Below are 23,476 nucleotides of genomic sequence, written 5' to 3' on the forward strand. Positions count from 1 at the left end.
GTTGCTCTTTCCTCTACTGCGAAATCCAATGTTGTTCTTTGTTGAAATCGATCTAGACATTGATACATATGAAGGACAAAGCAGTTTTAACTTAGTTTGAGTGAAGGAATTCATTTTATAGCAAAATCCCAAATCATGCAGAACGTATGAAAATAAGCTTATTCTCGGATTCCTGATCCTTCAGTGTTGCTCTTTCTTCTACTGCAAAATACAATGTTGCTCTTTGTTGAAGTCGATCTAGACATTGATAAATATGAAGGACAAAGCAGTTTTCACTTGGTTTGAGTGAAGGAATTCATTTTATAGATAAAATCCCAAATCATGCAGAACTCATGAAAATAAGCTTATTCTCGGATTCCGAAAACTTTTGATTTAATCTTTCTTGTACTGCAGAGTACAACGTTGTTGTTTTTTTTGTTTAAATCTATCTAGACATTGATAAATATGAAGGTAAAAGCTGTTTTAACATAGTTTGAGTGGAGGAATTCATTTTATAGATAAAATCCCAAATCATGTAGAACTCCTCAAAAGGGGCGTATAGCTTAATCACAAGCGTGGTTCTTTCTCATTCAGGGTAATATGAGGAAGTTTATGGTTGAAATATATGTAGAAATGGGTACAAATGAAGGACAAACCAGTTTTAACTTGGTTTGAGTGAAGGAATAAATTTTATACATAAAATCCCAAATCATGCAGAACGTATGAAAATAAGCTTATTCTTGGATTCCTGATCCTTCAGTGTTGCTCTTTCTTCTACTGCAAAATCCAATGTTGTTCTTTGTTGAAATCGATCTAGACATTGATAAATATGAAGGACAAAGCAGTTTTAACTTGGTTTGAGTGAAAGAATTCATTTTATAGCAAAATCCAAAATCATGCAGAACGTATGAAAATAAGCTTATTCTTGGATTCCTGATCCTTCAGTGTTGCTCTTTCTTCTACTGCAAAATACAATGTTGCTCTTTGTTGAAGTCAAACATTCACACCTTCTTGCAGCTGAACACATCCTCTCCTGCTTTTGATGATGTATGGTTGGGCATTTGCACCTTTTTTTACCCATTTTTCAGGAATTATGGGTGGACATTCAGACCACCCATATTTCAGACATTTAGACCTTCTTGCAGCTGAACACCTCCGCTCCCGCTTTGGATGATACATTGTCGGACATTCGCACCTTGTCTTACCCGCTTTTTACAAACTTTAGTCGAACATTCACACCTTCTTGCAGCTGAACCACCTCCGCTCCCTGTTTTGATGGTGTATATTCGGGCATTCAAACCTTTTCTTACCCGCTTTTTACAAACTATGGTCGGGCATTCAAACCTTCTTGTCGCCAAACACATCCACTCCTGCTTTTGATGGTGTATGGTTGTGCATTCGCACCTTTTCTTACCCATTTTTCAGTAATTATTGATGGACATTCAGACCTTCTTGCAGCTGAACACCTCCGCTCCCACTTTTGATGGTGTATAGTCGGGCTTTCGAGCCTTTTCTTCACTGGTTTTTACAAATTATGGTTGGACATTCAGACCTTCTTGCAGCAGAAAACCTCCGCTCCCTCTTTTGATCATACATTGTCGGGCATTCGCACTTTTCTTACCCGCTTTTTACAAACTAGGGTCGGACTTTAACACTTTTTAGTAGCCGAACAACTCCGCTCCCGCTATTGATTGTGTAGAGTCGGGTATTTTCACGTTTTTTTACCCGCTTTTTACAAACTATGGCTGGACATTCACACCTTCTTACAGCAGAACACCTCCGCTTCCTCTTTTGATGGTGTATGTTCAGGCATTCGAACCTTTCCTTACCCGCTTTTTACAAACTGTGGTCAGACATTCAAACCTTCTTGTAGCCGAAGACATCCACTCCTGCTTTTGATGATGTATGGTTGGGCATTCTCACCTTTTCTTACCCATTTTTCAGTAATTATGTGTGGACATTCACACCTTCTTGCAACTGAACACTTTCTCTCCCGCTTATGATCATGTGCGGTTTGATATTCGAAAATTTTCTTTAACTTTTTGTGGCAATTATTGATGGACATTCAGACCTTCTTGCAGCTGAACAGCTCCGCTCCAGCTGTTGATGGTGTATAGTCGGGCTTTCGACCCTTTTCTGCACTAGTTTTTACAAATTATGGTTGGACATTCAGACCTTCTTGCAGCCGAAAACCTCCGCTCCCTCTTTTGATCATACATTGTCGGGCATTCGCACTTTTCTTACCCGCTTTTTACAAACTAGGGTCGGACTTTAACACTTTTTAGTAGCCGAACAACTCCGCTCCCGCTATTGATTGTGTAGAGTCGGGTATTTTCACGTTTTCCTACCCGCTTTTTACAAACTATGGCTGGACATTCACACCTTCTTACAGCGGAACACCTCCGCTCCCTCTTTTGATGGTGTATGTTCGGGCATTCGAACCTTTTCTTAACCGCTTTTTACAAACTATGGTCGGACATTCAAACCTTCTTGTAGCCAAACACATCCACTCCTGCTTTTGATGATGTATGGTTGGGCATTCGAGCCTACTTGTTGCCCGCTTTTCATTAATTATGGGTGGACATTCACACCTTGTCGCAGCCAAACACCTCCGCTCCCTGTTTTGATCATGTATGGTTTGACATTCGCACCTTTTCTCACGCGCTTTTTGCAAACTATGATCGCCCATTCACAGCTTCCTCTCCACCATACTTGTATGGTGGGATATTCACACCCACCTGCATCCGAAGACCTACGCCCCCACTTTTGTTGATATTTAGTCGGTCATTCGCACCTTACCCGCTTTTGGCAAACTATGGCCAGCCAGCCAAACACCCCTGATCTCGCTTTTGATGATGTAAGGTTGGGCATTCAGACCTTGCTTCACCTGCTTTTCACCAAATATAGTCTGACATTCACACCTTCTTGCAGCCGAACACTTCCGCTCCACCTTTTAGTGTTCTATGGGGTATTCACACCTTTTTTTTCACCGCATTTTATAGATTATGGTTGGAAATTCTAACCCACTCTCATCCGAAGACCTCTCCTCCCGATTATGTTAATATATAGTCGGGCATTCGAACCTTTTCTTACCCGCTTTTTACAAATTATGGTCGAACATTCACACCTACTTGCAGCCGAATACTTCCGTTCCACCTTTTAGTGATATAGGGTTGGCATTTCCACCTTTTCTTACCCTCTTTTTATACTGATTGCTGAAGATTAAGTTGTTCTTTCTCAAACTACAAATTTTTTTTAATTGTTGAAACTTGATTTGAAGTGGATAAATAAGGAGAACAAACAGTTTTAAGTCAGGCTGATAGAAGGAATTAATTTTATTGCAAAATCTGTATTTCGTCATATGTCGAGAGATGCTTATTGCTGAAGAAGTTCTTTCTCATTCTACAAAGTATAATGTTGTTTATCATTGAAACTTGATTAGACTTGAATAGATATGAAGGACAAAGCAGTCTTAACTTGGTTTGAGTTAAGGAATCCGAATTCGTGCATAACTCGTAAAATAGAGCTTATTTTCGGTACACTTGATCTCAGCCAAAAGGCCGAGAAGCGATAACTGTCCACTGGGTCACGTTGGAGGTTCCTTCCTGGCACATTGCGCACTTGTCGCGGTGTTCTTTTTATGGCCATAGGTGGCCAGAGTGTCACTTTGCACCTCCGCCCACCCGCTGCACTGAGCACTCTTCAGCCCTTTTAACTGGTATAACTTTGCACTCCCGCATGCTCCAGCAAGCACCATTCAAGCAACAACTTTGCAGTCCAGCTTAGAACATCGGCACAGTCGCAACAAGTAAGGCGACTCTACTCAGAGAAGTCCCTCTGCACAGTAACAAGATTTCTTTTGCACAGAGACAAAGGGCTTCACCCGCAAAAGTAAAGCCTGCCAAAAATAGAAACAACTCATTAGTGCTGCTCTCCACAGAAGTCTTTAGTAAAAGGCGAAAGACTTGTAAGTTATGAGGAGAAACCAGAGTACGATTATCCGTCACTGCGGGAGCAGGCCATCAGGCTAGTTGGCATAGCCACCTTCCCCATGGTGAGCTTTGCTTGGTTGAGACGCTTGTTCCCCCCCCTTGCTCCTCGGCTGACCAAGTAGGAACAATCGGGCCCTATTCGATGGCTGCAACACCTGAAAGAGATATTGATGCGAGACCCGATCAAAAGCTTTTTCAAAGTCTAAATTTAAGATGACAAGCCGGGTGTTTCTGTCTCTAGCTTAATCAATGATGTCTGGAATCAGTACGAGGCTGTTGGTGAGTTGTTTCCCTGAGATGGCACAAGCCTGGTCTGGGTGAATTACCTCCTCTAACCTAGAGGACATCCGTGTCGCTAAAACCTTGCTAAAAAGTTTACAGTCCAAGTTTAAAAGTGTGATGGGCCTCCAATTCTTTAGGTCAGTCTTATCATTTTTTTTATAAAGTAGAGTCACTATTCCCACTCTAAAATTGTCAGGAAGTCGGTCGAGTTTTTCAAAATCTTTAAAAACATCTAAAATCCTGTGTCAAGTGTGCATTCTCTTTTACGGTTTTGTCAACGAATTTTAAAATTTCTGCCGATGTTTCCAAGTGCACTGCTTTCTCTTTGTACATGTTACTATAAACGGTATGTAGAGTTTCAATCATCTCTTGTGTGGATTTTGTTAAAAACCCATCTTCTCTCTTTAGATTTTGAATACACTCCTTTTTATTTATAACTTTCTTAAAAAAGTACCATGTGCATGTTTCACCTTCCTCAATTTCCTGCTCCCTGCTTCTTACAAAAATTCCTTTACTCTTTATTTCTGCTAAAACTCACATTTCCTTTTTGACATCTTTGATTTCTTCATTAAAGTCTATGCCACACTGATTTAGTTTAAAGTAGCGCTGTAAGCGTTTCTGTAGTCCCATCATACATCTATTCTCTTTTGTTTTTTTACGTTTACCTTGCTGTTTAAAAAAAGTCTGGGTCGTTTCCTTCACCATTTCCCACCATTGTGCATGTGTTTCGTAGAGGTCTTGAAGGGTCTGCCACTCTTTATAACATTCCCTGTACTGACTGACTATGATTTCATCCTCCAACAGGGAACAGTTGAGTTTCCACAGACCACTTCCTACCGTCACACCAGAAGGGGGTGAAAGGGTGCAGGAGAGCATAAGGTGGTCTGAAAAGAAAACAGGGGTTAATCTAACATCAGTGGGTGGGCAATCTCTAGTAAAGAAATAATCAATGCGAGAGGCTCTGGTGCCATCACGACTAAACCAGGTGAAGCCCTCCTCTCTGGGATGCATGGTTTTAAAACAGTCAGTAAGCTTAAAATCCCTGCACATGCCCTGAAGTAAAATCGAAGTCTTATCCATTTTAAAATCTCCCCCTGCTCTTTTTCTATCTTTTCTGCTCAAGATAAAGTTAAAATCCCCTCCTACAACTAAATGTACTTGCCCTAGCATGTAAAGCTGTATATCTTCTAAAATGTCATACCTGTCATTTTTTCCATTGAAACCATAAATATTTAAGAGGTTAAAGTCTTGCCCCATAAAATTCAAGTGTGCTAAAAGTGCCCGTCCGTCTCTCACCACTGTGCTACCTTTCACCAGAACATGCGGATTTTTAATTAGAATGGCCACACCATCATTTTTTTTTTTATTTGAGCCACTCCATATCGATAAATGGGGCCACATTTCCTCCCATTGTCTATGGTTTTTTAAAAAAGGTAGTCCACATTCTTGTATAAAAACACATCTGATTTTATGGAGTCTAAGAAGGATAAAATACTCTGGGCTCTTGTCTTTGATTTCACACTTCTCACATTTAGTGTTGAGAAGGTGAGAACCATTAAAAGGATAAAGGAAAGTAGGTATGTCATTTTCGTTTTTCTAAGTTATCAAAACAAATTACACACTCAGGTTATTTCTTGCGAAACTATCTCTTCCTTAATTTCTTTAGGTGAAAAGTGAGTAGGGTGATCTATATTTCCTTTTCAGACTCTCGGTTTTGGCCTCTGACGCAATGTTGCATTTAACTTTGAGTCCCTGGGGGTTGATTGCAGAGCTAAAGTTAAAAAGGAGACCTCATTTTGTGAGTCGTAGGGGAAGACTCTAGGTTCTTCCACTGAAGAACTGTCTGAAAGGGACCTAACCCTTCCCCTCTTCTCTGATAACACTGGAGAATCAGAGGACAACTCAGATGCCGTCCTCTTCGGCTGTTGACCTTCGAGGAGGTGAGTATCTTCACTAGACTCACCTGTCTGCTCTTCCTCCTCATTTAGCGTATCTCCACCCTCTGCCTGTGAATTCTCACAGACTTAAGCACTGAGTGGTGAGGCCTCTACAGGACCTACCCCTTTTTGCTCCTCACTTCCAACCCAAGCTTTTGGCGGGAAGTTTGAATTTATTGGGTCAACCTCTTCACTTTGTTCACCAACTGCCACCTCTGGTCCTTCTCTTTGTTGGCTTGACTGTGGCTTTAGCGTCTTTAATTTGTTGGCAAAAGATTTAGGGCAATCTCTGAAGAGGTGATTTAATTCTCCACACAGATTACATTTCCTGCCATTTGGACACTCTCCAAAAGTGTGCCCAATTTCTCTGCACTTCCCACATATCACCTTGGTACAAGCCTCAATCAGGTGCCCATGCTCACCGCACTTGCGGCAGAGCTTGGGCTCTCCCTGGTAATGGATGTAACCTCGGTTTTCGAGGTGGCCACAGTGTCACTTTTGCATCTCCGCCCACCCGCTGCACTGAGCAAGCTCCAATTTCAACTTCTATTGCTAAAAATCCATTTAATATGTAGTCCTCGTATATAGGAAATATCAGATATTAAACTGATAAGAACAGATACTTCACTTGATCTTAGCCAAAAGGCCGAGAAGCGATAACTGTCCACTGGTTCACGTCCGAGGGCCCTTCCTGGCACATTGCGCACTTGTAGCGGTGTTCTTTTTATGGCCATAGGTGGCCAGAGTGTCACTTTGCACCCCCGCCCACCCGCTGCACTGAGCACTCTTCAGCCCTTTTAACTGGTATAACTTTGCACTCCCGCACGCTCAAGCGAGCACCATTCAAGCAACAACTTTGCACTCCAGCTTCGAATATCGGCACAGTCGCAACAAGTAAGGCGACTCTACTCAGAGAAGTCACTCTGCACAGTAACAAGATTTCTTTTGCACAGACAGAAAGGGCTTCACTGTCTTTTACTCTGTGCAAAAGACAAGGCAGCAACTAAAACACAGTCTTTGTTCTGACCGCTCATTCGGTGTTGCGTTTCTTTCAAGCAATTCTCCCGGTTAGCCCATACTCGGCTCGCTCCCAGAGCCGTGTTAAAGTCTGCTTCGCATTCACTCTCTTTTCTCAGCAGACTCTTGGGATTTTATCTATAAAATGAATTCCTTCACTCAAACTATGTTAAAACTGCTTTGTCCTTCATATTTACCATGTCTAGAAAGATTTAAACAAAAAAAACAACGTTGTACTTTGCAGTAACAGAAAGAGCAAATCTAAAGTTTCAGGAATTCGAGAATAAGCTTACTTTCATGAGTTCTTCACGATTTCGGATTTTGCTATAAAATGAATTCCTTCACTCAAACTAAATTAAAACTGCTAAACTGCTAATCTGTTACATGTAAGGCAGATGTCAAATTCACCGAAATAGGATCTAAGGGTATTCGGCCAATCAAGCTGTAGCAGCTTCGGTAAAAGAGTATATGTTGAAGAGTTTGTGAATAAAGGTGTGCGCACACATAGTGAGCTGTAGGAAAATAGGCAGGGAGCAATGCCGGCTGGGGTATATGTTCTTGTATGTTGTCTGACTGTTTGATTTGAATGTGTTGTGTAAGTGTCCTGTTGAATATTACATGTTTGGGCTTTGACATGCTTCACTGTGGTTGTTAACTGTGTGGTGTGTCCTGAAATGTTATATGTTTGGGCTGTGTGACATGCTTAATGCTTGTCAGTAGCTACCCACTTATTCATATATAGCAACTGACAACATAAGAAGTCTGGACATACTTTGATAGTAGTTGTAGAAGTATCCTTATTGATAATAGATAAACTAATTCATAGTGATAGAACAGTAGATGAACAGGTGCCTGCACATGTCTCACGAAAATAAAATGGGTGTATGATTGCTGACGGCAGAGCCATACTGCCAAACTTATGAGTTCTTGTGGCAAACTTGATTCAGTGTCTTGACGTGTATACGCTGTTTCGCTGACTTGATTGTCACAAGAAACAAAGTGTGTTTGATAAGATCCGACCATTTTATTATGGGAGGATCAGTATGTATGGATTCTGATGTGACTGATAAACCCATTCGTATCTTAAGCATAATCTAATACGTGAGACAACGCTCTGGCACACAATCAAAAAAAAAAAAGAGAGAGCGGTTTTGTGTCACCACAGTCCATAATGTAGAAAAGAGAGAAAAAATCCTTTCTGATTTGGTGTTTGTGCTAACAGTGCAGAGTGTAGAGAAAAGAGAGACAAGAAAGCCGTTTTGGTGTCACGGGTGTTGTGACTTACACACACATTTCTGAATTGAGAAAGGAAATTATTTTAGAGGAAGCACTAGATTTTAGATCCCACATTTGTTGATAGGCAATCATTTATTTCTTCACTTCTGATGAAGTTTCAACAATAAACAACATACTTTGTATTATGAGAAAGAACCAGACTCATTCTTCAGGAATCCGAAAATAAGCTCTATTTTACGAGTTATTCACGAATTCGGATTCTCCTATAAAACGAATTCCTTAACTCAAACCAAGTTAAGACTGCTTTGTCCTTCATATTTATTCATGTCTACTCAAGTTTCAACGATAAACAACGTTGTACTTTGTAGAATGAGGAAGAACTTCTTTAGCACTAAGCATCTCTCGACATATGACAAAGTACAGATTTTGCTATAAAATTAATTCCTTCTATCACCCTGACTTAAAACTGTTTGTCCTCCTTATTTATCCACTTCAAATCAAATTTCAACAATTAAAAAAATTTTGTAGTTTGAGAAAGAATAACTTAATCTTCAGCAATCAGTAAAAAAAGAGGGTAAGAAAAGGTTAGAATGCCCGACTATACACCATCAAAAGAGGGAGCGGAGGTGTTCCGCTGTAAGACGGTGTGAATGTCCGACCATAATTTGTAAAAAGCGGGTAAGAAAAGTTTCGAATGCCCGACAATATATTAACAAAAGCGGGAGGAGAGGTCTTCGGATGAGAGTGGGTTAGAATTTCCAACCATAATCTATAAAATGCGGTGAAAAAAAAGGTGTGAATGCCCCATAGAACACTAAAAGGTGGAGCGGAAGTGTTCGGCTGCAAGAAGGTGTGAATGTCCGACTATATTTGGTGAAAAGCAGGTAAAGCAAGGTCTGAATGCCCAACCTTACGTCATCAAAAGCGAGATCAGAGGTGTTTGGCTGCAGGAAGGCCATAGTTTGCCAAAAGCGGGTGCGAATGACCGACTAAATATCAACAAAAGTGGGGGCAGATGTCTTCGGATGCAAGTGGGTGTGAATAACCCACTATACAAGTAAGGTGGAGAGGAAGCTGTGAATGGGCGATCATAGTTTGCAAAAAGCGGGTGAAAAAAGGTGCGAATGTCAAACCATACATGATCAAAACAGGGAGCGGAGGTGTTTGGCTGCGACAAGGTGTGAATGTCCACCCAAAATTAATGAAAAGCGGGCAACAAGTAGGTTCGAATGCCCAACCATACATCATCAAAAGCAGGAGTGGATGTGTTCGGCTACAAGAAAGTTTGAATGTCCGACCATAGTTTGTAAAAAGTGGGTAAGACAAGGTGCGAATGCATGACAATGTATGATCAAAAGAGGGAGCGGAGGTGTTCGACTGTGAGTAGGTGTAAATCTCCAACCATAATTGCTGAAAAATGTGTTAGAAAAGGTAAGAATGCCAGTCCATACATCATCTAAAGCGGGAGAGGTGGTGTTCGGCTGCAAGTAGGTGTGAATGTCCAACCATAATTACTCACAAATGGGTAAGAAAAGGTTGTATTGCCAGACCATACATGATCAAAACAGGGAGCGGAGGAGGTTCAGCTGTAAGACGGTGTGAATGTCCGACTAAAGTTTGCAAAAAGCGGGTAAGACAAGGTGCGAATGCCCGACAATGTATGATCAAAAGAGGGAGCGGAGGTTTTCGGCTGCAAGAAGGTAAAAAGCTTGTAAGAAAAGGTTCGTATGCCCGAATATATACCATCAAAAGCGGAAGCAGAGGTGTTCAGCTGCAAGAAGGTCTGAATGTCCACCCATAATTCCTGAAAAATGGGTAAAAAAACGGTGCGAATGCCCAACCATACATCATCAAAAGCGGGAGTGGATCTGTTCGGCTACAAGAAGGTTTGAATGTCCATCAATAATTGCTTTAAAACATGAAAGAAAATTTTCGAATATCAAACCGCACATGATCATAAGCGGGAGAGGAGGTGTTCAGCTGCAAGAAGGTGTGAATGTCCATCCATAATTACTGAAAAATGGGTAAGAAAAGTGCTAATTCCCAACCATACATCATCATTCACACCCACTTGCAGTCGAACACCTTCTCTCCCGCTTATGATCATGTGCGGTTTGATATTCGAAAATTTTCTTTCATGTTTTATAGAAATTATTCATGGACATTCAGACCATCTTACAGCGGAGCTCCTTTGCTCCCTCTTTTGATGGTGTATAGTCGGGCATTCAAACCTTTCCCTACCCGCTTTTTACAAACTATAGTCGGACATTCAAACCTTCTTGTAGCCGAACACATCCACTCCTGCTTTTGATGATGTATGGTTGGGCATTCGCACCTTTTCTTACACATTTTTCAGTCATTATGGGTGGACATTCAGACCTTCTTACAGCCGAACACCTTCTCTGCCGCTTTTGATGGTGTATAGTCTGGCTTTCGAGCCTTTTCTTCCCCGGTTTTTACAAATTATGGTTGGACATTCAGACCTTCTTGCAGCTGAACCACCTCCGCTCCCTGTTTTGATCATGTATGGTCTGGCAATACTACCTTTTCTTACCCGTTTGTGAGTAATTATGGCTGGACATTCACACCTACTTGCAGCCGAACACCACTTCTCCCGCTGTTGATGATGTATGGACCGGCATTCTTACCTTTTCTAACATATTTTTCAGCAATTATGGTCGGAGATTCACACCTACTCACAGCCGAACAACTCCGCTACCGCATTTGATGGTGTATAGTCGGGCATTCTCACCCTTTCTCATCAGCTTTTTGCAAATTATGATCTGACATTCACACCTACTTGCAGTCGAACAGCTCTGCTCCCGCTATTGATTATGTTTGGTTAGATATTCGGAGCTTTTCTTAACCGCTTTTTACAAACCATGGTCGGACTTTCACACCTTCTCTTAGCTGAACAACTCCGCTCCCTCTTTTGATTGTTTACAGTCGGGTATTTTAACCTTTTCTTACCCGCTTTTTACAAACTATGGTCGGATATTCACACCTTCTTACAGCTGAACACCTCCGCTCCCGCTTTTGATGGTTTATAGTCGTGCTTTCGAGATTTTTCATCCCCGGTTTTTACAAATTATGGTTGGACATTCACACCTTGCAGCCGAAAAACCTCCGCTCCCTCTTTTGATCATACATTGTCTGGCATTCGCACCTTGTCTTACCCCATTTTTACAAACTTTAGTCAGAAATTCACACCTTGCAGCTGAACCACCTTCGCTCCCTGTTTTGATCATGTATGGTCTGGCAATACTACCGTTTCCTACCCATTTTTGAGTAATTATGGCTGGACAATCACACCTATTGCAGCCCAATACCACCTCTCCCGCTTTTGATGATGTATGATCCGGCATTCTAGTCTTTTCTAACACATTTTTCAGCAATTATGGTCAGACATTCACACCTACTCACAGCCGAACACTTCCGCTCCCGCATTTGATGGTGTATAGTCGGGCATTCTCACCCTTTCTCATCAGCTTTTTACAAATTATGATCTGACATTCACACCTACTTGCAGTCGAACAGCTCTGCTTCCGCTTTTGATTATGTTTGGCTGGATATTTGAACCTTTTCTTAACTGCTTTTTACAAACTTTGGTCGGACGTTCACACCTTCTTGCAGCCGAACACCTCCGCTTCCGCTTTTGATGGTATATATTCGGGCATTCGAACCTTTTCTTACCCGCTTTTTACAAACTATGGTCGGACATTCAAACCTTCTTGTAGCCGAACACATCCACTCCTGCTTTTAATGATGTATGGTTGGGCATTCGAACCTACTTGTTGCCCGCTTTTCATTAATTTTGGGTGGACATTCACACCTTGTCGCAGCCAAACACCTCCGCTCCCTGTTTTGATCATGTATGGTTTTACATTTGCACCTTTTCTCACCCGCTTTTTGCAAACTATGATCGCCCATTCACAGCTTCCTCTCCACCATACTTGTATAGTGGGTTATTCACACCCACTTGCATCCGAAGACCTCCGCCCCCACTTTTGTTGATATTTAGTCGGTCACTCGCACCCTGCTTTTGGCAAACTATGGCCTTCCTGCAGCCAAACACCTCTTATCTCGCTTTTGATGATGTAAGGTTGGGCATTCAGACCTTGCTTCACCTGCTTTTCACCAAATATAGTCGGACATTCACACCTTCTTGCAGCCGAACACTTCCGCTCCACCTTTTAGTGTTCTATGGGGCATTCACACCTTTTTTTTCACCGCATTTTATAGATTATGGTTGGAAATTCTCACCCACTCTCATCCGAAGACCTCTCCTCCCGCTTTTGTTAATATATTGTCGGGCATTCGAACCTTTTCTTACCCGCTTTTTACAAATTATGGTCGGACATTCACATCTACTTGCAGCCGAATACTTCCGCTCCACCTTTTAGTGATGTATGGTTGGCATTTGCACCTTTTCTTACCCTCTTTTTTACTGATTGCTGAAGAGTAAGTTGTTTTTTCTCAAACTACAAATTTTTTTTAATTGTTGAAATTTGATTTGAAGTGGATAAATAAGGAGGACAAACAGTTTTAAGTCAGGCTGATAGAAGGAATTCATTTTATAGCAAAATCTGTACTTCGTCATATGTCGAGAGATGCTTATTGCTAAAGAAGTTCTTTCTCATTCTACAAAGTACAACGTTGTTTATCGTTGAAACTTGATTAGACATGAATAAATATGAAGGACAAAGCAGTTTTAACTTGGTTTGAGATAAGGAATTCGTTTTATAGGAGAATCCGAATTCGTGCATAACTCGTAAAATAGAGCTTTTTTTCGGATTATTGAAGAATGAGTCTGGTTCTTTCTCATAATACAAAGTATGTTGTTTATTGTTGAAACTTCATCAGAAGTGAAGAAATAAATGAATGCCTATCAACAAATGTGGGATCTAAACTCTAGTGCTTCCTCTAAAAAAATTTCCTTTCTCAATTCAGAAATGTGTGTGTAAGTCACAACACCCGTGACACCAAAACGGCTTTCTTTTCTCTCTTTTCTCTACACTCTGCACTGTTAGCACACACACCAAATCAGAAAGGCTTTTTTCTCTCTTTTCTACTTTATGGACTGTGGTGACACAAAACCGCTCTCTTTTTTTTTTTTTGATTGTGTGCCAGGGCGTTGTCTCACGTATTAGATTATGCTTAAGATACGAATGGGTTTATCAGTCACATCAGAATCCATACATATTGATCCTCCCCTAATAAAATGGTCGGATCTTATCAAACACACTTTGTTTCTTGTGACAATCAAGTCAGCGAAACAGCGTATACACGTCAAGACACTGAATCAAGTTTGCCACAAGAACTCATAAGTTTGGCAGTATGGCTCTGCCATCAGCAATCATACACCCATTTTATTTTCGTGAGACATGTGCAGGCACCTGTTCATCTACTGTTCTATCACTATGAATTAGTTTATCTATTATCAATAAGGATACTTCTACAACTACTATCAAAGTATGTCCGGACTTCTTATGTTGTCAGTTGCTATATATGAATAAGTGGGTAGCTACTCACAAGCATTAAGCATGTCACACCCAAACATATAACATTTCAGTACACACCACACAGTTAACAACCACAGTGAAGCGTGTCAAAGCCCAAACATGTAACATTCAACAGGACACTTACACAACACATTCAAATCAAACAGTCAGACAACATACAAGAACATATACCCCAGCCGGCATTGCTCCCTGCCTATTTTCCTACAGCTCACTATGTGTGCGCACACCTTTATTCACAAACTCTTCAACTTATACTCTTTTACCGAAGCTGCTACAGCTTGATTGGCCGAATACCCTTAGATCCTATTTCGGTGAATTTGACATCTACCTTACATGTAACAGATTAGCGGTTTAGCAGTTTTAATTTAGTTTGAGTGAAGGAATTCATTTTATAGCAAAATCCAAAATCGTGAAGAACTCATGAAAGTAAGCTTATTCTCGGATTCCTGAAACTTTAGATTTGCTCTTACTTTTACTGCAAAGTACAACGTTGTTTTTTTTGTTTAAATCTTTCTAGACATGGTAAATATGAAGGACAAAGCAGTTTTAACATAGTTTGAGTGAAGGAATTCATTTTATAGATAAAATCCCAAGAGTCTGCTGAGAAAAGAGAGTGAATGCGAAGTAGACTTTAACACGGCTCTGGGAGCGAGCCGAGTATGGGCTAACCGGGAGAATTGCTTGAAAGAAACGCAACACCGAATGAGCGGTCAGAACAAAGCCTCAATACGGTGTTCCCGTGGTGTTTTAGTTGCTGCCTTGTCTTTTGCACAGAGTAAAAGACAAGGCAGCCATCGAATAGGGCCCGATTGTTCCTACTTGGTCAGCCGAGGAGCAAGGGGGGGGAGCAAGCGTCTCAACCAAGCACAGCTCACCATGGGGAAGGTGGCTATGCCAACTAGCCTGATGCCCTGCTCCCGCAGTGACGGATAATCGTACTCTGGTTTCTCTTCATAACGTACAAGTCTTTCGCCTTTTACTAAAAACTTCTGTGGAGAGCAGCACTAATGAGTTGTTTCTATTTTTGGCAGGCTTTACCTATGCGGGTGAAGCCCTTTCTGTCTGTGCAAAAGAAATCTTGTTACTGTGCAGAGTGACTTCTCAGAGTAGAGTCGCCTTACATGTTGCGACTGTGCCGATGTTCGAAGCTGGAGTGCAAAGTTGTTGCTTGAATGGTGCTCGCTTAAGCGTGCGGGAGTGCAAAGTTATACCAGTTAAAAGGGCTGAAGAGTGCTCAGTGCAGCGGGTGGGCGGAGGTGCAAAGTGACACTCTGGCCACCTCGAAAACCGAGGTTACATCCACTACCAGGGGCAGCCCAAGCTCTGCCGCAAGTGCGGTGAGCGTGGGCACCTGGTTGAGGCTTGTACCAAGGTGATATGTGGGAAGTGCAGAGAAATTGGGCACACTTTTGGAGAGTGTCCAAATGGCAGGAAATGTAATCTCTGTGGAGAATTAAATCACCTCTTCAGAGATTGCCCTAAATCTTTTGCCAACAAATTAAAGACGCTAAAGCCACAGTCAAGCCAACAAAGAGAAGGAACAGAGGTGGCAGTTGGTGAACAAAGTGAAGAGGTTGACCCAATAAATTCAAACTTCCCGCCAAAAGATTGGGTTGGAAGTGAGGAGCAAAAAGGGGTAGGGCCTGTAGAGGCCTCACCACTCAGTGCTTAAGTCTGTGAGAATTCACAGGCAGAGGGTGGAGATACGCTAAATGAGGAGGAAGAGCAGACAGGTGAGTCTAGTGAAGATACTCACCTCCCCGAAGGTCAACAGCCGAAGAGGACGGCATCTGAGTTGTCCTCTGATTCCCCAGTGTTATCAGAGAAGAGGGGAAGGGTTAGGTCCCTTTCAGACAGTTCTTCAGTGGAAGAACCTAGAGTCTTCCCCTCCGACTCACAAAATGAGGTCTCCTTTTTAACTTTAGCTCTGCAATCAACCCCCAGGGACTCAAAGTTAAATGCAACAATGCGTCAGAGGCCAACACCGAGAGTCTGAAAAGGAAATATAGATCACCCTACTCACTTTTCACCTAAAGAAATGAAGGAAGAGCTAGTTTCCAATAAATAACCTGAGTGTGTAATTTGTTTTGATAACTTAGAAAAACGAAAATGACATACCTACTTTCCTTTATCCTTTTAATGGTTCTCACCTTCTCAACACTAAATGTGAGAAGTGTGAAATCAAAGACAAGAGCCCAGAGTATTTTATCTTTCTTAGACTCCATAAAATCAGATGTGTTTTTAATACAAGAATGTGGACTACCTTTTTTAAAAAACCATAGACAATGGGCGGAAATGTGGCCCCATTTATCGATATGGAGTGGCTCAAATCAAAATAAAAATGATGGTGTGGCCATTCTAATTAAAAATCCGCATATTCTGGTGAAAGGTAGCACAGTGGTGAGAGACAGACGGGCACTTTTAGCACACTTGAATTTTATGGGGCAAGACTTTAACCTCTTAAATATTTATGGTTTCAATGGAAAAAATGACAGGTATGACATTTTAGAAGATATACAGCTTTACATGCTAGGGCAAGTACCTTTAGTTGTAGGAAGGGATTTTAACTTTATCTTGAGCAGAAAAGATAGAAAAAGAGCAGGGGGAGATTTTAAAATGGATAAGACTTCGATTTTACTTCAGGGCATGTGCAGGGATTTTAAGCTTACTGACTGTTTTAAAACCATGCATCCCAGAGAGGAGGGCTTCACCTGGTTTAGTCATGATGGCACCAGAGCCTCTCGCATTGATTATTTCTTTACTAGAGATTGCCCACCCACTGATGTTAGATTAACCCCTGTTTTCTTTTCAGACCACCTTATGCTCTCCTGCACCCTTTCACCCCCTTCTGGTGTGACGGTAGGAAGTGGTCTGTGGAAACTCAACTGTTCCCTGTTGGAGGATGAAATCATAGTCAGTCAGTACAGGGAATGTTATAAAGAGTGGCAGACCCTTCAAGACCTCTACCAAACACATGCACAATGGTGGGAAATGGTGAAGGAAACGACCTAGACTTTTTTTAAACAGCAAGGTAAACGTAAAAAAAGGAAAGAGAATAGATGTATGATGGGACTACAGAAACGCTTACAGCGCTACTTTAAACTAAATCAGTGTGGCATAGACTTTAATGAAGAAATCAAAGATGTCAAAAAGGAAATGTCAGTTTTAGCAGAAATAAAGAGTAAAGGAATTTTTGTAAGAAGCAGGGAGCAGGAAATTGAGGAAGGTGAAACATGCACATGGTACTTTTTTAAGAAAGTTATAAATAAAAAGGAGTGTATTCAAAATCTAAAGAGAGAAGATGGGTTTTTAACAAAATCCACACAAGAGATGATTGAAACTCTACATACCTTTTATAGTAATATGTACAAAGAGAAAGCAGTGCACTTGGAAACATCTGCAGAAATTTAAAAATTCGTTGACAAAACCGAAAAAGAGAATGCACACTTGACACAGGATTTTACTGCTTTAGAGTTAAAAAAATGCCTAACAGGTTTTAAGAGAAGTCGAGCTCCGGGTTTAGACGGGCTTCCTGCAGAATTCTATCTGACCTTTTGGGACCTTTTATCATCAGATATTTTAGATGTTTTTAAAGATTTTGAAAAACTCAACCGACTTCCTGACAATTTTAGAGTGGGAATAGTGACTCTACTTTATAAAAGAAATGATAAGACTGACCTAAAGAATTGGAGGCCCATCACACTTTTAAACTTTGACTGTAAACTTTTTAGCAAGGTTTTAGCGACACGGATGTCCTCTAGTTTAGAGGAGGTAATTCACCCAGACCAGGCTTGTGCCATCTCAGGGAAACAACTCACCAACAGCCTCGTACTGATTCCAGACATCATTGATTACGCTAGAGACAGAAACACCCGGCTTGTCATCTTAAATTTAGACTTTGAAAAAGCTTTTGATCGGGTCTCGCATCAATATCTCTTTCAGGTGTTGCAGCCATCGAATAGGGCCCGATTGTTCCTACTTGGTCAGCGGAGGAGCAAGGGGGGAGAGCAAGCGTCTCAACCAAGCAAAGCTCACCATGGGGAAGGTGGCTATGCCAACTAGCCTGATGCCCTGCTCCCGCAGTGACGGATAATCGTACTCTGGTTTCTCCTCATAACGTACAAGTCTTTCGCCTTTTACTAATGATTTCCGTGGAGAGCAGCACTAATGAGTGTTTCTATTTTTGGCAGGCTTTACTTTTGCGGGTGAAGCCCTTTGTCTCTGTGCAAAAGAAATCTTGTTACTGTGCAGAATGACTTCTCTGAGTAGAGACGCCTTACTTGTTGCGACTGTGCCGATGTTCGAAGCTGGAGTGCAAAGTTGTTGCTTGAATGGTGCTCGCTGGAGCGTGCGGGAGGGCAAAGTTATGCCATTTAAAAGTGATGAAGAGTGCTCAGTGCAGCGGGTGGGCGGAGGTGCAAAGTGACACTCTGGCCACCTATGGCCATAAAAAGAATACCGCTACAAGTGCGCATTGTGCCAGGAAGGGCCCTCGGACGTGAACCAGTGGACAGTTATCGCTTCTCGGCCTTTTGGCTGAGCTCAAGTGTAGTATCTGTTCTTATCAGTTTAATGTCTGATATGTCCTCTATATGAGGACTACATGTTAAATGGATTTTTTGCAATAGGAGTTGAAAAAGGAGCTTGCTCCGTTCACTTCAAGCATCGACCCAGTACTGCAGTGCCGCTGGGAACGGTAGGCTCCTCTCTGCTCTTGTGAAAAAGCAAACAGCGGTGCAGGATGGAAGTTTCAGGGAGCCCATGATGATTTCTTTTAGTCTGCTGAGAAAAGAGAGTGAATGCGAAGTAGACTTTAACACGGCTCTGGGAGCAAGCCGAGTGCGGGCTAACCGGGAGAATTGCTTGAAAGAAACGCGACACCGAATGAGCGGTCAGAACAAAGCCTCAATATAGTGTTCCCGTGGTGTTTTTGTTGCTGCCTTGTCTTTTGCACAGAGTAAAAGACAAGGCAATTTTTTAGTTTGAGAAAGAACAACTTAATCTTCAGCAATCAGTTAAAAAGAGGGTAAGAAAAGGTGCAAATGCCAACCATACATCACTAAAAGGTGGAGCGGAAGTATTCGGCTGCAAGTAGGTGTGAATGTCCGACCATAATTTGTAAAAAGCGGGTAAGACAAGGTTCGAATGCCTGACTATATATTACCAAAAGCGAGAGGAGTGGTCTTCGGATGGGAGTGGGTGAGAATTTCCCACCATAATCTATGAAATGCGGTGAAAAAAAGGTGTGAATGACCCATAGAACACTAAAAGGTGGAGCGGAAGTTTTCGGCTGCAAGAAGGTGTGAATGTCCGACTATATTTGGTGAAAAGCAGGTGAAGCAAGGTCAGATAGCCCAACCTTACATCATCAAAAGCGAGATCAGAGGTGTTTGGCTGCAAGAAGGCCATAGTTTGCCAAAATGACCGTGCGAATGACCGACTAAATATCAACAAAAGTGGGGGCGGAGGTCTTCGGATGCAAGTGGGTGTGAATATCCCACCATACAGGTATGGTGGAGAGGAAGCTGTGAATGGCCGACCATAGTAAAAAGCGGGTGAGAGAAGGTACGAATGTCAAAGCATACATTATCAAAAAAGGGAGCGGAGGTGTTTGGCAGCGACAAGGTGTGAATATCCACCCATAATTAATTAAAAGCGGGCAACAAGTAGGTTCGAATGCCCAACCATACATCATCAAAAGCAGGAATGGATGTGTTCGGCTACAAGAAGGTTTGAATATCCGACCGTAGTTTGTAAAAAGCGGGTAAGAAAAGGTTCGAATGCCCGAACATACACCATCAAAAGAGGGAGCAGAGGAGTTCCGCTGTAAGAAGGTGTGAATGTCCGACCATAGTTGGTAAAAAGCGGGTAAGAAAAGGTTAAAATACCCGACTGTACACAATCAAAAGAGGGAGCGGAGTTGTTCGGCTACAAGAAGGTGTGAAAGTCTGACCATGGTTTGTAAAAAGCTGGTAAGAAAAGGTTCGTATGCCCGAATATATACCATCAAAAGCGGAAGCGGAGGTGTTCGGCTGCAAGGTGTGAACGTCCGACCAAAGTTTGTAAAAAGCAGTTAAGAAAAGGTTCGAATATCCAACCAAACATAATCAATAGCGAGAGCAGAGCTGTTCGACTGCAAGTAGGTGTGAATATCAGATCATAATTTGCAAAAAGGTGATGAGTAAGGGTGAGTATGCCCGACTATACACCATCAAATGCGGGAGCGGAGTTGTTCGGCTGTGAGTAGGTGTGAATCTCCAACCATAATTGCTAAAAAATGTGTTAGAAAAGGTAAGAATGCCAGTCCATACATAATCAAAAGCGGGAGAGGTGGGGTTCGGCTGCAAGTAGGTGTGAATGTCCAGCCATAATTACTCACAAATGGGTAAGAAAAGTTAGTATTGCCAGACCATACATGATCAAAACAGGGAGCGGAGGTGGTTCAGCTGCAATAAGTTGTGAATGTCCGACTATAGTTTGCAAAAAGCGGGTAAGACAAGGTGCGAATGCCCGACAATGTATGATCAAAAGAGGGAGCGGAGGTTTTCGGCTGCAAGAAGGTCTGAATGTCCACCCATAATTCCTGAAAAATGGGTAAAAAAACGGCGCGAACGCCCAACCATACATCATCAAAAGCAGGAGTGGATGTGTTCGGCTACAAGAAGGTTTGAATGTCCATCAATAATTGCTTTAAAACATGAAAGAAAATTTTCGAATATCAAACCGCACATGATCATAAGCGGGAGAGGAGGTGTTCAGCTGCAAGAAGGTGTGAATGTCCACCCATAATTACTGGAAAATGGGTAAGAAAAGGTGCGAATGCCCAACGATACATCATCAAAAGCAGGAGTGGATGTGTTCGGCTACAAGAAGGTTTGAATGTCCGACTAAAGTTTGTAAAAAGTGGGTAAGACAAGGTGCGAATGCATGACAATGTATGATCAAAAGAGGGAGCGGAGGTGTTCGACTGCAAGAAGGTCTGAATGTCCATCCATAATTACTGAAAAATGGGTAAGAAAAGTGCTAATGCCCAGCCATACATCATCAAAAGAGGGAGTGGAGGTGTTCCGCTGTATGAAGGTGTGAATGTCTGACCATAGTTGGTAAAAAGCGGGAAAGAAAAGGTTAAAATACCCGACTGTACACAATCAATATCAAGAGCGGAGGTGTTCGGCTACAAGAAGGTGTGATAGTCCGACCATGGTTTGTAAAAAGCGCGTAAGAAAAGTTGCGAATGCCCGACAATGTATGATCAAAAAGAGGGAGCGGAGGTTTTCGGCTACAAGATGGTTTGAATGTCCGACCATAGTTTGTAAAAAGCGGGTAAGAAAAGGTTTGAATGCCCAACTATACACTATCAAAAGCGGGAGCGGAGGTGTTCCGCTGTAAGACGGTGTGAATGTCCGACCATAGTTGGTAAAAAGCGGGTAAGAACAGGTTAAAATACTCGACTGTACACAATCAATAGCGGGAGCGGAGTTGTTCAGCTACAAGAAGGTGTGAAAGTCCACCCATGGTTTGTAAAAAGCGGGTAACAAAAGGTACGAATGCCCGAATATATACCATCAAAAGCGGAAGCGGAGGTGTTCGGCTGCAAGAAGGTGTGAACGTCCGACCAAAGTTTGTAAAATGCAGTTAAGAAAAGGTTCGAATATCCAACCAAACATAATCAAAAGCGGGAGCAGAGCTGTTCGACTGCAAGTAGGTGTGAATGTCAGATCATAATTTGCAAAAAGCTGATGAGAAAGGGTGAGAATGCCCAACTATACACCATCAAATGCGGGAGCGGAGTTGTTCGGCTGTGAGTAGGTGTGAATGTCCGACCATTATTGCTGAAAAATGTGTTAGAAAAGGTCAGAATGCTGGTCCCTACATCATCAAAAGCAAGAGAGGTGGTGTTCGGCTGCAAGTAGGTGTGAATGTCCAGCCATAATTACTCACAAACGGGTAAGAAAAGGTAGTATTGCCAGACCATAGATGATCAAAACAGGGAGCGGAGGTGGTTCAGCTGCAAGAAGGTGTGAATGTCCGACTAAAGTTGAAATATATTAACAAAAGCGGGAGGAGAGGTCTTCGGATGAGAGTGGTTGAGAATTTAGAAACCATAATCTATAAAATGCGGTGAAAAAAAAGGTGTGATAGAACACTAAAAGGTGGAGCGGAAGTGTTCGGCTGCAAGAAGGTGTGAATGTCCGACTATATTTGGTGAAAAGCAGGTGAAGCAAGGTCTGATAGCCCAACCTTAATTCATCAAAAGCGAGATCAGAGGTGTTTGGCTGCAAGAAGGCCATAGTTCGTCAAAAGCGGGTAAGGTGCGAATGACCGACTAAAGTTTGTAAAAAGCGGGTAAGACAAGGTGCGAATGCCCGACAATGTATGATCAAAAGAGGGAGCGGAGGTTTTCGGCTGCAAGAAGGTCTGAATGTCCAACCATAATTTGTAAAAACCGGGGAAGAAAACGCTCGAAAGCCAGACTATACACCATCAAAAGCGGCAGAGGAGGTGTGCGGCTGTAATAAGGTCTGAATGTCCACCCATAATTACTGAAAAATGGGTAAGAAAAGGTGCGAATGCCCAACCATACATCATCAAAAGCAGGAGTGGATGTGTTCGGCTACAAGAAGGTTTGAATGTCCGACTATAGTTTGTAAAAAGCGGGTAAGGAAAGGTTCGGATGCCCGAACATACACCATCAAAAGAGGGAGCGGAGGAGCTCCGCTGTAAGACGGTCTGAATGTCCATCAATAATTAGTATAAAACATGAAAGAAAATTTTCGAAAATCAAACCGCACATGATCATAAGCGGGAGAGAAGGTGTTTGACTGCAAGTAGGTGTGAATGTCAGATCATAATTTGCAAAAAGATGATGAGTAAGGGTGAGATAGCCCGATTATACACCATCAAATGCGGGAGCGGAAGTGTTCGGCTGTGAGTAGGTGTGAATCTCCAACCATAATTGCTGAAAAATGTGTTAGAAAAGGTAAGAATGCCGGTCCATACATCATCTAAAGCGGGAGAGGTGGTGTTCGGCTGCAAGTAGGTGGGAATGTCCAGCCATAATTACTCACAAATGGGTAAGAAAAGGTAGTATTGCAAAAACAGGGAGCGGAGGTGGTTCAGCTGCAAGAAGGTGTGAATGTCCGACTAAAGTTTGCAAAAAGCGGGTAAGACAAGGTGCGAATGCCCGACAATGTATGATCAAAAGAGGGAGCGGAGGTTTTCGGCTGCAAGAAGGTCTGAATGTCCACCCATAATTCCTGAAAAATGGGTAAAAAAAACGGTGCGAATGCCCAACCATACATCATCAAAAGCAGGAGTGGATGTGTTCGGCTACAAGAAGGTTTGAATGTCCGACTATAGTTTGTAAAAAGCGGGTAGGGAAAGGTTCGGATGCCCGAACATACACCATCAAAAGAGGGAGCGGAGGAGCTACGCTGTAAGACGGTCTGAATGTCAATCAATAATTAGTATAAAACATGAAAGAAAATTTTTGAAAATCAAACCGCACATG

General features: G+C 42.1%; 5 non-coding genes across 5 annotated transcripts; 3 read left to right on the forward strand and 2 right to left on the reverse strand.

Annotated features, from left to right (window-relative positions):
- Positions 1-3,859: 3,859 nt before the first annotated feature.
- LOC140318708 (U5 spliceosomal RNA) lies at positions 3,860-3,973 on the reverse strand. Its single transcript, XR_011917860.1, has one exon. It is a non-coding gene; the product is annotated as a U5 spliceosomal RNA (small nuclear RNA).
- A 2,690-nt stretch (positions 3,974-6,663) lies between these two features.
- Positions 6,664-6,848, reverse strand: LOC140318764 (U2 spliceosomal RNA). Its single transcript, XR_011917910.1, has one exon. It is a non-coding gene; the product is annotated as a U2 spliceosomal RNA (small nuclear RNA).
- An 8,052-nt stretch (positions 6,849-14,900) lies between these two features.
- On the forward strand, positions 14,901-15,014 carry LOC140318697 (U5 spliceosomal RNA). Its single transcript, XR_011917850.1, has one exon. It is a non-coding gene; the product is annotated as a U5 spliceosomal RNA (small nuclear RNA).
- A 3,046-nt stretch (positions 15,015-18,060) lies between these two features.
- Positions 18,061-18,173, forward strand: LOC140318723 (U5 spliceosomal RNA). The gene has a single exon (XR_011917874.1). It is a non-coding gene; the product is annotated as a U5 spliceosomal RNA (small nuclear RNA).
- A 308-nt stretch (positions 18,174-18,481) lies between these two features.
- On the forward strand, positions 18,482-18,672 carry LOC140318737 (U2 spliceosomal RNA). Its single transcript, XR_011917884.1, has one exon. It is a non-coding gene; the product is annotated as a U2 spliceosomal RNA (small nuclear RNA).
- Positions 18,673-23,476: the final 4,804 nt, after the last annotated feature.

Source organism: Leuresthes tenuis, unplaced genomic scaffold (genome assembly GCF_036924035.1).
Source record: "Leuresthes tenuis unplaced genomic scaffold, fLeuTen1.0.hap1 SCAF_11, whole genome shotgun sequence".
Lineage (NCBI taxonomy): Eukaryota > Metazoa > Chordata > Actinopteri > Atheriniformes > Atherinopsidae > Leuresthes > Leuresthes tenuis.